Source organism: Cervus canadensis, chromosome 11, assembly GCF_019320065.1.
Source record: "Cervus canadensis isolate Bull #8, Minnesota chromosome 11, ASM1932006v1, whole genome shotgun sequence".
In the NCBI taxonomy this organism is placed as follows: domain Eukaryota; kingdom Metazoa; phylum Chordata; class Mammalia; order Artiodactyla; family Cervidae; genus Cervus; species Cervus canadensis.
The window spans coordinates 13,026,893-13,041,556 of record NC_057396.1 but is presented as its reverse complement, the minus strand read 5'-3'; the positions used below and the strand labels follow the sequence as shown (position 1 = coordinate 13,041,556).

General features: G+C 37.4%; 1 protein-coding gene across 1 annotated transcript in view; it reads right to left on the bottom strand.

Moving 5' to 3' along the window:
• Positions 1-14,664, bottom strand: part of SESN3 (sestrin 3) — a 77,762-nt gene that overhangs the window by 27,754 nt on the left and 35,344 nt on the right. The gene's annotated exons all lie outside the window — the stretch shown is intronic.

Sequence of the window (14,664 nt, the reverse complement as noted above, 5' to 3'; positions counted from 1 at the left end):
GAAACCATCAGCCTCCATAATAAAATCATATCTAATAGTATATTAGGACACTGTTAAACCTCAATTTGAAAGCTAAAGTAAAAGTTAGATTCTAAGAGTATTACATATAACCTCCTAAAGCAATGGTCTTATTTCTGTTTTTCTTTCTGAATAAAATAGGAATAAGCATATCTAATATAAACTTCTGAAGCTTTAGGTAAGAAAAATGTAAAACATGGAGAAGTAGAGGTTAATTTAACCTGAGAAATGGAGACTATAACAATGTTTATTGTTCTATCGCTATTCTACTTAGTATTAATAACTGCCAGATTACCAATGGTATGTCTGTGTTCATTTTAACTTTTTTTAAAATATTGTTTTTGTGGCCCCATTTAAGTACATTCATCTATAAGTCAGAAAAACTCCCATCAGGAACGAACTTCCTCCTCTGCAGGCATAAGGAAGAGCAGGCAGGGTCAGAGGCAGGCTCTCAGGTTTTGAGACCCTTCTTACCAGGAGAAGAGATGGGAGGAATGGCCACTTGATTTTCTATAATAAAAGTAATAAGTTTGTGAAATAGAAGCCCTCCAAAGTCGTGCCGTAAAAACAGGGACTATGCTGCAGTTTGTGAATATTATAACGACCGAGTGAGAGACTGAAGAACAGGGGAAGGAATGTTAACATTAAGCTTGCCCTTATCCCCGCTCCCTCCTTCCCTATCTCTTTCTCCGCAAGGTAGCCTGAATCTTTTTTGTTCCTTACAGTCCAAGAGTCTACCAAACACAAAAAAAGTATTTGAATCCCTGACTTCATTAGGAAGCAGTCAAGTGTTCAATAATCTTTTGAGAACCGAACCAGATACTGTGGTAGCCTCAAGATACAGGGTAAGCAAGATAGACATGGGCCCTGCCCTCAGAAGTTTGGCACACAATCTCCAACAATTTTCAGGGTGCTAGTGAGATAAATATATTAAATAATGATCATCTTAAACTGCTAGTGCTTTAGGAAGAACTAATCATCTAGGTTATATTTGTCAAGGGGTGACAAAGAGATCTCAATCTGCTGGTGAAGTACATTAGAAGATTCCATGTCAAAAGAAACAATTTAGAATTTCTAATATTGGTATTTCTTGCCTGCATCAACCATCATCTGGGTTTACCTAGAAAAATAATTAAGAAAATGACAGACTTCTTCCCCTTGCTAGTCTTGGTAAATTATAGGAAATAAAAATTTGAATACTCTCTATATAACACAGCCTAATGCACCAGTATGTGAAAGGCAATTTCCTTGACAACTGATCATTTCAAATAAACAAAGCAGCCAGATGAACTGATTGTGAGGACAGATCACAGGTTTGAGGGGGAAAATGTCAATAGGGAGATAAGTGGAGTCTTTTATATATATTTATTTTTAAAAATACATGAAATTCAGAGAAAATATAGGGAGAGAAAAATAAACTAAAAGTGTACAAAGGGACTTTAGAGATACAGAATGATTTATTACTAATATGATTTATTTTTTAAAATCATTACTTGATATATTTATCAACTGATTTACCTTTAAAGGTCTGAAATAGTTATTTTGCCTACAAAAATATTTTCTGGATTGGCCAAGGTTTAAATCTGAAATACATTTTCACCACAAGTGGAACTGCATACCACTATACTTAAAAAGAATATAACATCTGTTAATTTTAACCAGTTGATAAGAAGCAACTGATACGATTTCATTTGTGTCAACACTCATTTGTTCATTTATTCAGCAGATATTCACTGAGCATTCACAATGTGCTGCTGCTGCTAAGTCGCTTCAGTCGTGTCCAACTCTGTGCGACCCCATAGACGGCAGCCCACCAGGCTCCCCCGTCCCTGGGATTCTCCAGGCAAGAACACTGGAGTGGGTTGCCATTTCCTTCTCCAATGCAGGAAAGTGAAAAGTGAAAGTGAAGTTGCTCAGTCATGTCTGACTCTGCGACCCCATGGACTGCAGCCCACCAGGCTCCTCCGTCCATGGGATTTTCCAGGCAAGAGTACTGGACTGGGGTGCCATTGCCTTCTCCATCACTATGTGCTAAGTACAGCCAAAGAACTGATGCTTTTGAACTGTGGTGTTGGAGAAAACTCTTGAGATTCCCTTGGACTGCAAGGAGATCCAACCAGTCAATCCTAAAGGAAATCAACCCTGAATATTCATTGGAAGGACTGATGCTGAAGCTGAAACTCCCAATACTTTGGCCACCTGATGCAAAGAACTGACTCATTGGAAAAGATCCTGATGCTGGGAAAGATTGAAGGTGGGAGGAGAAGGGGACAAGAGAGGATGAGATGGTTGGATGGCATCACTGACTTGATGGACCAGAGTTTGAGTAAGCTCTGGGAGTTGGCGATGGACAGGGAAACCTGGCGTGCTGCAGTCCATGGGGTCACAAAGAGTTGGACACAACTGAGTGACTGAACTGAAGTACAGTAAAAGTATGAAACTGTAATAGTATGAAACTGAAGTACGAAAAAGTAATAGACTGGCAGAAATGCATTAACTATATCATAGTTTGTATATGCATATACAAAGCAGTATGGAAGTACATCATTTTATGAATCATCATTTACTTAGTCAGTTGCTTCCCCAATGGCTCAGCGAATAAGGAAGCCGCCTGTGATGCTGGAGACACAAGAAATGTAGGCTCAATACCTGGGTCAGGAAGATCCCCTGGAGAAGGGAATGGCAACCCACTCCAATATTCTTGCCTGGAAAATCCCATGAACAGAGGAACCTGGTGGGTTCTAGTCCACGGGGTCACAAGAGTTAGACATGACTTAGCCACTAAACCACCACGGTTTATGTTGGTGTATAGTTTACGGTGGTGTATGTACGGTTTCATTATTGTAAATAGTGAATAGATATGATGAATATCTTTGCATAAAGAGACTTGGGGGCATATTTTGCAGTATTTAAGGTGGTTTCTTTAGAAAGATTCCCAGATGTGGATTTACTGGGGTTTAGGTTATAAATCTTTATAAAGTTCTTGTTGCATACTACCAATATGCTAATGAAAAAATGCTTTACCAATTTTATTTTCATCAGTTGAGAAAATGTTCACTTAACTCACTAACCTCAAAAGTGAAAGACAGCCTTCAAAAAATGTTTCTGAAACTTTTAATTGGACACACGGTGGTGGTGTTGGTGGTGGTGACTAGGTCACTAAGTTATGTCTGACTCTTGCGACCCATGGCCTGTGGCCTGCCCTCTGCCTATGGGGTTTCCCAGGCAAGAATGCTGGCGTGAGTTACCATGCCCTCCTCTAGGGGATCTTCCCAACCAAGGGATGAACCCTCATCTCCTGCATTGGCAGGTGGATTCTTTACCACTGAGCCACCAGGGAAGCAATTGCATACATAGTTCAGATAAAAATTCCCTAGGCAGAGTTGTGGGTCAGATCTGTGTTTTTAATAATACAATTCTTGGTGTGATACAGTCACTCCAGAGGGGAAAAAAAAAACAAACCCCAAACAAAAATACCCCAAAAGAGAAACAAACAAACCCCCAGCTAGGAAGCTATTGCAATAGCCGAGGAGGGCAGAAATGATGTGGCCTCACCTAAGAGAGCTATTTATACACTGAGAAGTGAAAGTGAGAGTCGCTCTGTCATGTCCGACTCTTTGCGACCCCACGGACTATGGTCCATGGAACTCTCGAGGCCAGAATACTGGAGTGGGTAGCTGTTCCCTTCTCCAGGGGATCTTCCCAACTCAGGGATCGAACCCAGGTCTCCCACATTGCAGGCAGATCCTTGACTGTATGAGTCACCAGGGAAGCCCATGGAAGAGAAGGCAAAAACTAACATTTTAAAATTATACCAACATGTAGCCTTCTTCAGTTATATTTTTAAAATGGTGTCACTATTGAAAGAAGCAGCCTACTTCCTGCTTCTGTAAAAGAAGCATCTTTTCTGGTGAGGATACTACTATATACAACTGCTTTGTATATTTATATGAAGGTAAAAAAGTTCTTTCAATGATCAAGGCAGTTTATAAATTCTCCTTAAAATTCATTTTACTGAACATTTATTCCCCACCTACTTTCTATCTCTATATGTTTTTAAAGTCAATAAAATAAAACACAAAAGAAGTAGGATAGTACTGTTGACTTAAAAAACAGTCATAACCTAAAAGTTGAGTGAGTGAGTGAAGTCTCTCAGTCATGTCTGACTCTCTGTGACCCCATGGACTGCAGGAGCCTATCATACTCCTTTGTCCATGGGATTTTCCAGGCAAGAGTACTGGAGTGCCTCCTTGGAGGAGGGTATGGCAGCCCACTCCACTATTGTTGCCTGGAAAATCCCATGGATGGAGGAGCCTGGCAGGCTATAGTCCATGGGGTCCAAAGAGTCGGACATGACTGAGTGACTTCACTTTGTAGCTCAGTTGGTAAAAAGTTGAGAGTTATGTTTTATTTGATGGAAATTTTGAGGACTTAAGCCCAGGAGGCAGCATTTCAAGTAACCCTGAGAGAATTGCTCTAAGGAGGCAGGGGGAGGAGTCAGGTTAAATAGAAATGTGCAACAAAGAGCAGGTCTGAACATCAAAAGTATTTTTGTGAATTAAAGAAAACCAGATACCTCAAGTCAAGGAATTTAGCATTTTTCTATATATGGGAAGATGCAAGAGCCTAGGCTCACTGACATCATTCCTTTCATATGCATCTCAGCTCTCTGGGCCAGTATCCTGCATATTTTTACATCCTGAGCTTCTGTGCTCACCACAGGGAGTGGCTGCAGCCATGGCTACCAGATCAATTCAGCTTCCTGAGTGCCCTCAGGGCTCAGAAATTCACATTTGGAGAGCTGAAATCACTGATGACCCTGACATCCTTGTTTACTTATATGGTAGGAAATACTCCATTTTCTCAATACCATATCCAAAAGATTCCATTTACAACCATAAGCTGCAATTCCAGTCTCCTACAATACTTTGTAAAACCTTTCCTCATCTTTCATTTCAAATGCAAAATGCCCAAGAACTGGGTTCCTACTTTACTCGTGCTCTGATTAACTTTCCTAAAGTCTCTAGACCTGGGGTGTAGCCATCAGCCACATGTGACTACATTTAAATTCATTAAAATTAAATATAATTCAAAGTCCAGTTGCTCAATCACACTGGTCACATTTCAAGTGCCCAACAACCACCTGTGGCTCTGACTGACTGCACAGCCTGTGGAGATATCGCCACTGGACAAGGCTCCACCATCACAGACATGCTGCTCAAGACTAAATGTGATTTTTGTGAAATCACATCTTCAGGCATCTTAATGCCTTTTGAAATGTTAAGTGACTCCTCTGCAGAGTTATTGCTTTGATGGTCACACCTACTCAATCCCATAACCAAGCATTTTAATCTAATTGCAGAAATGCTGTCAACCATATTGAGAGTGAATTCAGACAGAAGCAATTTGGGAAAAGAAAAAAAACAACAAATCAGCTAGTTCTAAGAATCTTTTGTCTCAATGTCTGCACATAGTACTGGCTGCAAAAAAGTATCAAGGACTTTGTCTTTTCCCCTTTTAAAACTTACGGTAAAAAATATATAACATGAGCTCTACCCTCCTAACAAATTACAGTAATTACTGTACAGTACATTACTGTTAACTATAAGCACAACGTTGTGTAACAGATGTCTAGGACTTTGTCATTTAGCATAACTGAAACTTCACACCCACTGAAGGGCATCTCTTCACATTCTTCAGATCCCAGCTGAGAGGCTACCTCTGTGATCTCTAGCCTTCTTGCCTCCGTGCAAAACTCAGAAGATCTGCCTTTTGCTAGGCAAGTCTCCCCTAGTTTGGCTTTCCTGGCTCTGAAACACCCAACCCTCTGACTTCTTTCACCACTTGTACTCTCTTCCTAGACATTCCCTGCATCTCCTTCATCGACACTTATTCTCTCAAGTGAGTGTTCTGACCCACGGCTTCCATCTTCCCGATATAAACAAAACTCTGCTGGATTGTGTGAGCCTCACCATACTGGCGGGAGGAGGGTGGAGTGGGTAAAGGAGAGAGAAGGTTGTGTGATATGAAAAGCAAGCAGGCCCTGTAACAGACTCCTGCACCTTTGCTGAAGAGCTCGAGGTAGCACTGCTTGGCCCTTCCATTGGACCTGGGCCATTTTGAACTGCCTGTGACATGCTGGAACCTTAAAATTAACATGTTTAAAACCAATCTCCTACCCTAAACCAGCTGGCCCTTACTTTCCTCTTTAAGTTATAAAATCACCACATAATAACCCTCGCTCTGATTACAGAGTTATCTGAGACTCTTTATCTTAGGAATCTGCACTTAGTCAGTTGCTAAATCTGATCATTGTCTTTTCCCAACAATATCTTTCAGCTCTCCTTTCCCCAGCTAGGTCTCAACTGTAAGAGTGTCTCTCATGCTAAGAAATATTTTCCCCTCACAACTGAGAGTCATGTCAATTCTAGGCCCTAGCTTTTGAGGAGATAACACTTAAAAAAAAAAAAGACAAAAACACAAAAGTGCAATACAAAAGATCTCATTTTTATCATTCTGTCAATTTCCCCTAAAACAAAATAAAACACCCCAAACTAGAACAGCTGTGATATACTTCCTCAACATATGCTACTCTAATAGAAGTATTCCAGGGTTGGTCTATATTAGAAGTGAAAATAACTTGCAGTTGCACTGATTTTGAGGAATATTTGCTAAGTTTTCCTCTCTTAAATATAAAGCTAATATACTACCCTAGGTAATAAATGATTTTGATCATAGTAGTGAATCTTACACAATGACCTCTAAGTCATAAATCTTGTTTCACAACTGTAAGAATGAAACAAAAAATCAAGTCCTGGTTTGTTTTTTTAACTGTACTGTCCATTATAGTATCCCTTAGCCAGATGTGGCTATTTAAGTTTGTTGTTGTGTTAGTTGCTCAGTTGCATCCTACTCTATGTGACCCCATGGACTGTAGCCCACCAGGCTCTTCTGTCCATGGAGTTCTCCAGGCAAGAACACTGGAGTAGGTTGCCATTCTCTTCTCCAGGAGATCTTCCCAACCCATGGATTGAACTCTGGTCTCCTGCATTGCAGGCAGATTCTTTACCATCTGAGCCACCAGAGAAACCTAAATTTAAGTTGATTAACATTAAATAGGAGATAAAAACTAAGTGTCTTGACTGCACTAGCCGCATGTCAAGTATGTAACAGCCACATGTGGGTACCAAGCTGGATTCTTCTATCATTGCCAAAGGTTCCATGGCACAGCATGGCTCCATAGCATTGATTAGTCTTGGTTTCAGCTATTTGGATAATGCAAAGATACAAAATGGTTAAAAATTCAGGAATGAACATAAGCAGAATAAACAGGTATTAAGGTAACTTCGTAGAAATAAAAATTTGACTTGGATAATAAGACTGGAAAATGAAAATTCAACAAATTAATCACAGTGGCAGAAAAGTTTGCAGATACCATTCTTTAGAGTCTCAATTTGATGACAATTTTCAAATCACTAACTTAAAAAGAAGAAAGGAAATTCTCCAATATGTTGACTCATTAAAAATAAAAGGAGATATAAAATATGTAAGAAACTTGAGACAGTAGTAAATTTAATTGATTTTCCTTCAAATACCTTAAGACGACATTCACAGAATTTGCTTAAAAATTTTCCCATAAAATCCAACAATTTCAATCGAGAGAAAAACTAGTTATAAAATAAGGACTCATATTTTTTATATATCAGTGTCATTTGTCCTAAGAGATTATTTTACAAAGGTTATGATCTCGACTGCCACAAAAGGTTATGATCTCAAGAGTGCTACAAAAACATATCTTTTTTCAGATATGTTATTATAGCTGAAAGAAGTTATGCTTGAAATTCATCAGCTGAAATTATGCCTATTAAGTAATTATCTACTGGAAAACAAAACACTAAAGGCATAAAGATGAATTATATTTTTAAAAATTGCTTAATCTGACACTTCTCTGTTAGGTAATTTACTAGATCACTTTAGATAAATTAATCCCACTAGAAAATTAAGATATGTGAAAGTTATGAATTCTTAAAATTATCAGTCTTTAGAGGTAATTAGTAAATTACTTGCCCCTAACAGGCTGTTAAAGAGAACTAATTGCTGCATTTTAAGCTACTAAATATCTTTAAAATAAATTATTGAATTTAATTTTTACATTTCTCGAGTTTATTTCATTAAAATATTGAAAAGCAAAAAAAGTACAAATTCTATCCATTAAAATGTAAAAGAAAAACATACAAATTCTATCCATTAAAATGTAAAAGTTCCTTATGAATTTATATCTATAGGAGAGAATAATACTGAAAGTAATGTGTGTAAATAACTGTACATACAAACACTTTAAGAGGTTAAAAAATATGTTTAACATATAAAAAATTCTGTCAAAGCAGAAATTTTTGATTCCACTGAACATATAAAGGTATCTTTAGAAGATAGTTTAATAACTTCAAAAAAAAATTTAACGCACTGCAGTGACAAAATATCTTAGGTATAAAAAACATGCTCAAACAAAAATTTTAAATGTGACTGTAAGAAAAGTAACTGCAGTTATCAATACAAACAGTAAATTACGGATGCTGACTCTCCTCTCCTTTTTAGATGTTCCGTTTTGCCAGAAGCCACTGCAAAAAGGACAGAGATGGGCAGGTGGCTCAATGCTTTGAAATAATACTGATGTCATCTTATTTCCTGGCAGACAATTGCAGAAATAAAGACTGGGTTTATAGAAATTGATGCCATTACATATTTCAGAAGAAACGGACAAATGGAAAGGAACACAGAGATGTTCTAAAAACTCTCTATCCCTAAATGAGAAAAGAATGGGTTTTAAATTAGATTGTCATAGATGTGTAACTTTATAGTAAACTTATATTTAAATGTCTGCCATTACCTGAATATACATAATTTCCCACTATTCCAAAATGGCCTAAAAGATTATAAAATTATTACTTCTCCTACTCTAGATTAAAATATGTATTGACCATCCATACAATAAAAATATGTATTGTAATAAGTAACTGAGATCTAAGGTCATTTAGTGAGAAAAGATTGGGAAGCAGAAAGTTGTAATACCATCTGAGGCAAGATTCTTGCAAATTACACATCATTTCCTCTAGTCCTTGGAGCCTGAGTGGTATAGGGACCCCAGGAGCCTCAGGAGCCCAGGCCGGGACAGAGGGTGTGGCAAATATTCACTGAGGATCCAAAGAGCACTAGAAATTCCCCTTCATAAGTGGGGAATCCAGTTGCCTTCTAAAGGTCTGAGACTTCGGTTCCCCTTTCTAACTGAGCTCTTAAAACCAAGGCAACCAAGCCCTTTCTGCAAGAGCTCTACCACTGAGTATGATCATTTGAGGAACACTGCAAAAAAGATCTTGTAACTAAGAGCATGAATTTCAGCTTTCTTCAACAACACATACCGCTTAAGATTTTTAACTTCCAATCTCAAAACATTTCCACTATAAGGAGTGTATTTGTCAGCTTCTCTACCTCCTTCTCCCCCTAGTAAACTGTCAGGTGTAGTGGACTGGGACAGTACCTTGTTCATTTTGGAGTACATCAACTTTAGTGTGGAGATCGTGTCAGGTAAACTTCAGTTTCATTTTTTAAAGATTTACATAAGGCCACATTAGCTACTCGTTTAAACAGTAATTCTAAAATCAAGTTCAAGTCCAGTGCCATCCAGAAGTAAGCAGCAAAGAGCACACCTAATTTCCCACTTTTCATGTAATACACCACAGAGTAGCATAGATCAAGTTAGATTCGCTCGTAAACAAAAACTTGGGAATTCTAACGTGGCAGATCTTTTCTGTGTTGTGCAGAATTTAGACATTTGAACCAGTATTTCCTGAGGCGCTATCCTCCCTTTTTGAGGTCTATTGAAATACTACCTATTCTTCCTTTAAGACCCAGTTCAAACACCAACTCCTTTGGTCTTCCTCCACTCACACCAACTCCCAAGTTCTTCTAGGAAATTAAAATGATTCCTGGGAGAAGGCGAGGGTGGGATGTTTCAAGAGAACAGCATCAAAACATGTATATTATCTATAGTGAAACAGATCACCAGCCCAGGTTGGATGCTTGAGACAAGTGCTCGGGCCTGGTGCATTGGGAAGACCCAGAAGGATTGGGTAGAGAGGGAGGTGGGAGGGGGGGTCGGGATGGGGAATACATGTAAATCCATGGCTGATTCATGTCAATGTATGACAAAAACCACTACAATACTGTAAAGTAATTAGCCTCCAACTAATAAAAATAAATGAAAAAAAAAAAAGATTCTTCTTAAGGTTCACAATTATATTTAGTTCTTCTCTCTTAGAGCTATTAAAGTATATCATTATCTTACCGCTTTCTTCAGACCATAAATACCTTAAACAGCAGGATCAATTTCTAACACAGTATCTGTACCTTTATAGCACAGCAACATGAAAATAGTAGACCCCATGCATATGATGAGTTGAACTGAGGAGACAGAAGTCTGGTACAGGCTCTTCCATCCCTTTTCCTTCCTTCAATGGGGAAGAGTATCCTGTGGACTTGAGGCAGTTCTCTGTACTCTTATTGAGACATACCAATAAATTAAATTAATAACCACAGTCCTAGACATCAATCTACTACCTTCCTTGTATCATCTGGGTTCCCTATGTGACAAATATTCCCTTTTCTCTATTTGTTTATTTTCTAGTGTTATTACAACAAGCAGTACATGCAATTTCCTGTAGTTTATGCTTCCTTCTTAAAAATCAGTAATGATACTTCATGCCTTGACACTGATCTTAAGCAACAAAGGCTCCTATACAAACTTTTAAGTGTTAAACACTTTCTTTAGAGATGCAGAATGACAAAATATACTTGTTGAATATATTAAAATGTTGGGCTAAGTCCCCCGAAAATGAGATTTCTCTCAGGTACAGAAAACTCTGCACCTGAGACAAAGTCCATAATAACTACTTAACTAAATGCTTCCCTAATAACATATAGAAAATATACTTTCCTACCACTAATTATAAAATTGCTCCCCAGCTCCTCATGAAGTATTAAGAACTGCTTTACTTTTATACAATTTTTAATGTTGTCTACTGTGTAGTAGTAAAAACTTGGCTTTAATTTTAGAAAGTTTTACCTATTAAAATTATGTCCCAATTAGATTAAAAGAAATTAAAAAATGGGAGCTTTTGAAATTAAGACTCCTATTAGAAACAATTACAGTTACACAGGCCTGTGGACAGCAAAGAGATCAAACCAGTCCATCCTAAAGGAAATCAACCCTGAATATTCATTGGAAGGACTGACGCTGAAGCTCCAATACTTTGACCACCTAATGCAAAGAGTCAACTCATTGGAAAAGACCTTGATGCTGGGAAAGATTGAGGGCAAGAGGAGAAGGGGGCAACAGAGAATGAGATGGTTGGATGGCATCACTGACTCAATGGACATGAATTTGAGCAAACTCCAGGAGATGGTGAAGGACAGGGAAGCCTGGTGTGCTGCAGTCCCTGGGGCTGCAGAAAGAGTTAGATATGACTGAACAGTTACAGAACATTCTAATATTACTCGGTATATGGCTGATAGTCTTTTAGAGAAATTAAAAAAAAAAATATGCTGTGAATGTAGCTACCTGGGGTATGAAAGAAAAGTAGGGCTTTAAGTCAAACCTCTGTACTTAGCATCCACTACCCAGGTTGTAACAAAATCAAAAGGTCTTCTAAGCTATTGTAATGAAACAGAATGACATAACAGTTTCCAGCTTTTTCAAAACACAATGATTAACAAAATAAAGGTCACCTGCTCAGCTTAGAGAAACTGTGAAAAAACATTAAACCTGTGTTTTAATGTATACAGGTAAACTCAAAACCCATTGTAATCAAAATTAAAACATGACTTATTATGCTCATGTAAGTAGATGGTTCTCTTGATATTAGAAACTCTTTATATTCCTAAAAATTATTGATCCCCAAAGCTTTTATTAATGTGATTTTTTTTTGTTTGTTTGTTTTGTTTTAGTTGCTAAGTTGTGTCTGACTTTTTTTGCAACCCCATTGACTGTAGCCTGCCAGGCTCCTCTGTCCATGGGATTTCTCAGGCAAGAATACTGGAGGTGGGTTTCCACTTCTTTCTCCAGGGGATCTTCCTGACCCAGGGATCGAACCTGTGTTTCCTGCATTGGCAGGTATAGTCTTTACCACTGAGCCACCAGGCAAGCCCAATGTGAGTGATATCTGTCAATAATTATTATAAATTAAATCAAAGAAAAGTGTAAATAATTCATTTAAAAATAAAAATAGAATAAACCCATTACATATTAACAGAAATGAATTTTTTGAAACTGTAATTTCCAAATCAAAACAAAAATTTTACTGAGAAGAGTAACATAATTAAACAGTTGTGCAAATATCTGGCTTAATTAAAGACAACTGGATTCTTACATCTAATTCTGCATTCAATCTGTTTCTAAATGTTTTATAACATGAAGAAGACAGCCTCACAGAAGTATTTTAATAACCTTTTAAGATAATTTTGAATATTCTATGATACTACATTGAGTGAGTGAGTGAGTGAAGTCGCTCAGTCATGTCCGACTCTTTGCAACCCCATGGACTGTAGCCTACCAGGCTCCTCCCTCCATGGGATTCTTTAGGCAAGAATACTGGAGTGGGTTGCCATTTCCTTCTTCAGGGGATCTTCCCGACTCAGGGATCGAACCCAGGTCTCCTGCGTTGCAGGCAGACGCTTTAACCTCTGAGCATCAGGGAAGCCATGATGCTACATTAAGACTTGACAAATAGTAGCTTTTAAGTTTGGTGGAATGTGGAATCTGAAACCACATCAATAATCGCCTTACTTTGTTACATTAAAATCCATTGGTTTATCTTATACTTTGAAGAGATCAATTACTCATGTGTGATTTTGTATTATTAACTATTAGTCATTTAGAAAATACTGGATCAGGGATGTGGGAGGGGTGTTCAGGATGGGGAGCACATGTACAACTGTGGTAGATTCATGTCAATGTATGGCAAAACCACTACAATATTAAAGTAATTAGCCTCCAATTAAAATAAATAAATTTATATTAAAAAAAAGAGAATATTGGATCACTGAGTTTGGCAGGCTTTCCAAATGTTCATACATTGAATATCTTATTTAAAATAAAATATGTTAATGTCACCACTGTTCATATCAGAAAAATCTTTAAGCTTTGAGAAATGGACAGAGGATTTGTCGTGGCAGAGGATACCAGTTTTCCAAAATTGTTTTCTCCTCAAAGTCCAAATTTTATTTTGGCAGTAAATCCTATTGGTTGTTTCCCTGGAAGTGATGGATTCACTTTGTTTATTTTTGTAGAAATGTCTGCCAAATACCCGTCTGGATAACCGTAACTATCAGTCAGTCATTTTTTCATATAAAATAGTGTTCAATAAAAAGAGACTAGTTTGGCTCACAACTCAGTCACACAGCTGCGTTTTCTCAAGACAACCACCATACTTTGGCATGGAGAAGAGCTTTATGTATACTCCCCATTTTGAAAATGATTAAGCATTTCATGGTCAAGATTTAATAAAATGCCTGATTTTTACTGTTTTATCAAGGATATTCTTCAGTGAAACCAACTTTTTTTTTACTGAGAATACAGAGCAGAGAGGAAAAGAATGATGACTGTGTCAGGAGAAAGCCACTGCTTTGTTTTGTGCTGAACATTTAGCCAGAGTTCCACAGCCACACTTTGGGAAGCACTGATTGAAATGAATGTTCCAATATACTCTGCCTCTCTTCCTTCTAATTGTGTATCCTTCTGAAACAGCTTCAGTTGCAAAAAGATTGCTACAATTAACTTTCATATGAAGACAAGGTATGAAGGAATCATTATGAACACTTATTATTATTATTTTTACTTTTCTCATTACTGCCATGGCCATAGAACTTCTATGGAAGTGTTCATTTTCTTATTTGTAAAATAAACTTAATTACAAAACAGTTAAGCACGAATGATCAAGAAGACCCTGTAAAAGCAATGTAGGAGGGGTGCTAGCCTTACCATATAGTAAAACATAATAGTTCTATATTTAAAGGAGCTGTATTAGCACATAAATAGACAACAAATGGAACTTCCCTAATTATAACTCAAAATCCAGAAACAACAAACAATTGATAATTCAACTACACATATACACACACACACTTTAAAAAAATTTTCTGTATGGTACAAAAATATGATAAAAATCAGATGGCAAATGTTTGCAATTTAACACACAATGGCTAATATATTATATTAGGAGCTCCTGAAAATTAAAAGGGAAAAACCAACAACCAAATCAAAAAATGAACAAGGAATGGGCAATTAACAGAAGAAACAACTCATAAAAATAAAAGCAAATGTTATATTTCACACACCAGATTGGCAAAAATCCATTAGGCAACATATTTTTTGACAATACTACAGGGAAACAGGTATTCTCAAAAACTGTGGGAATGCAAAATTAAACAACCCTCCTGGATAGGGATTTGACAATGTCTAGAAAAATTACATACGCATCTGCCCTTTGACCCCTAAATCTCACTACTAGGGCTCTAATCCATCAATACAACCATTAAAATAGGATGAAGAAAATGTCTATACACAAAAATAATTTGAACATGATCAGTCATGTC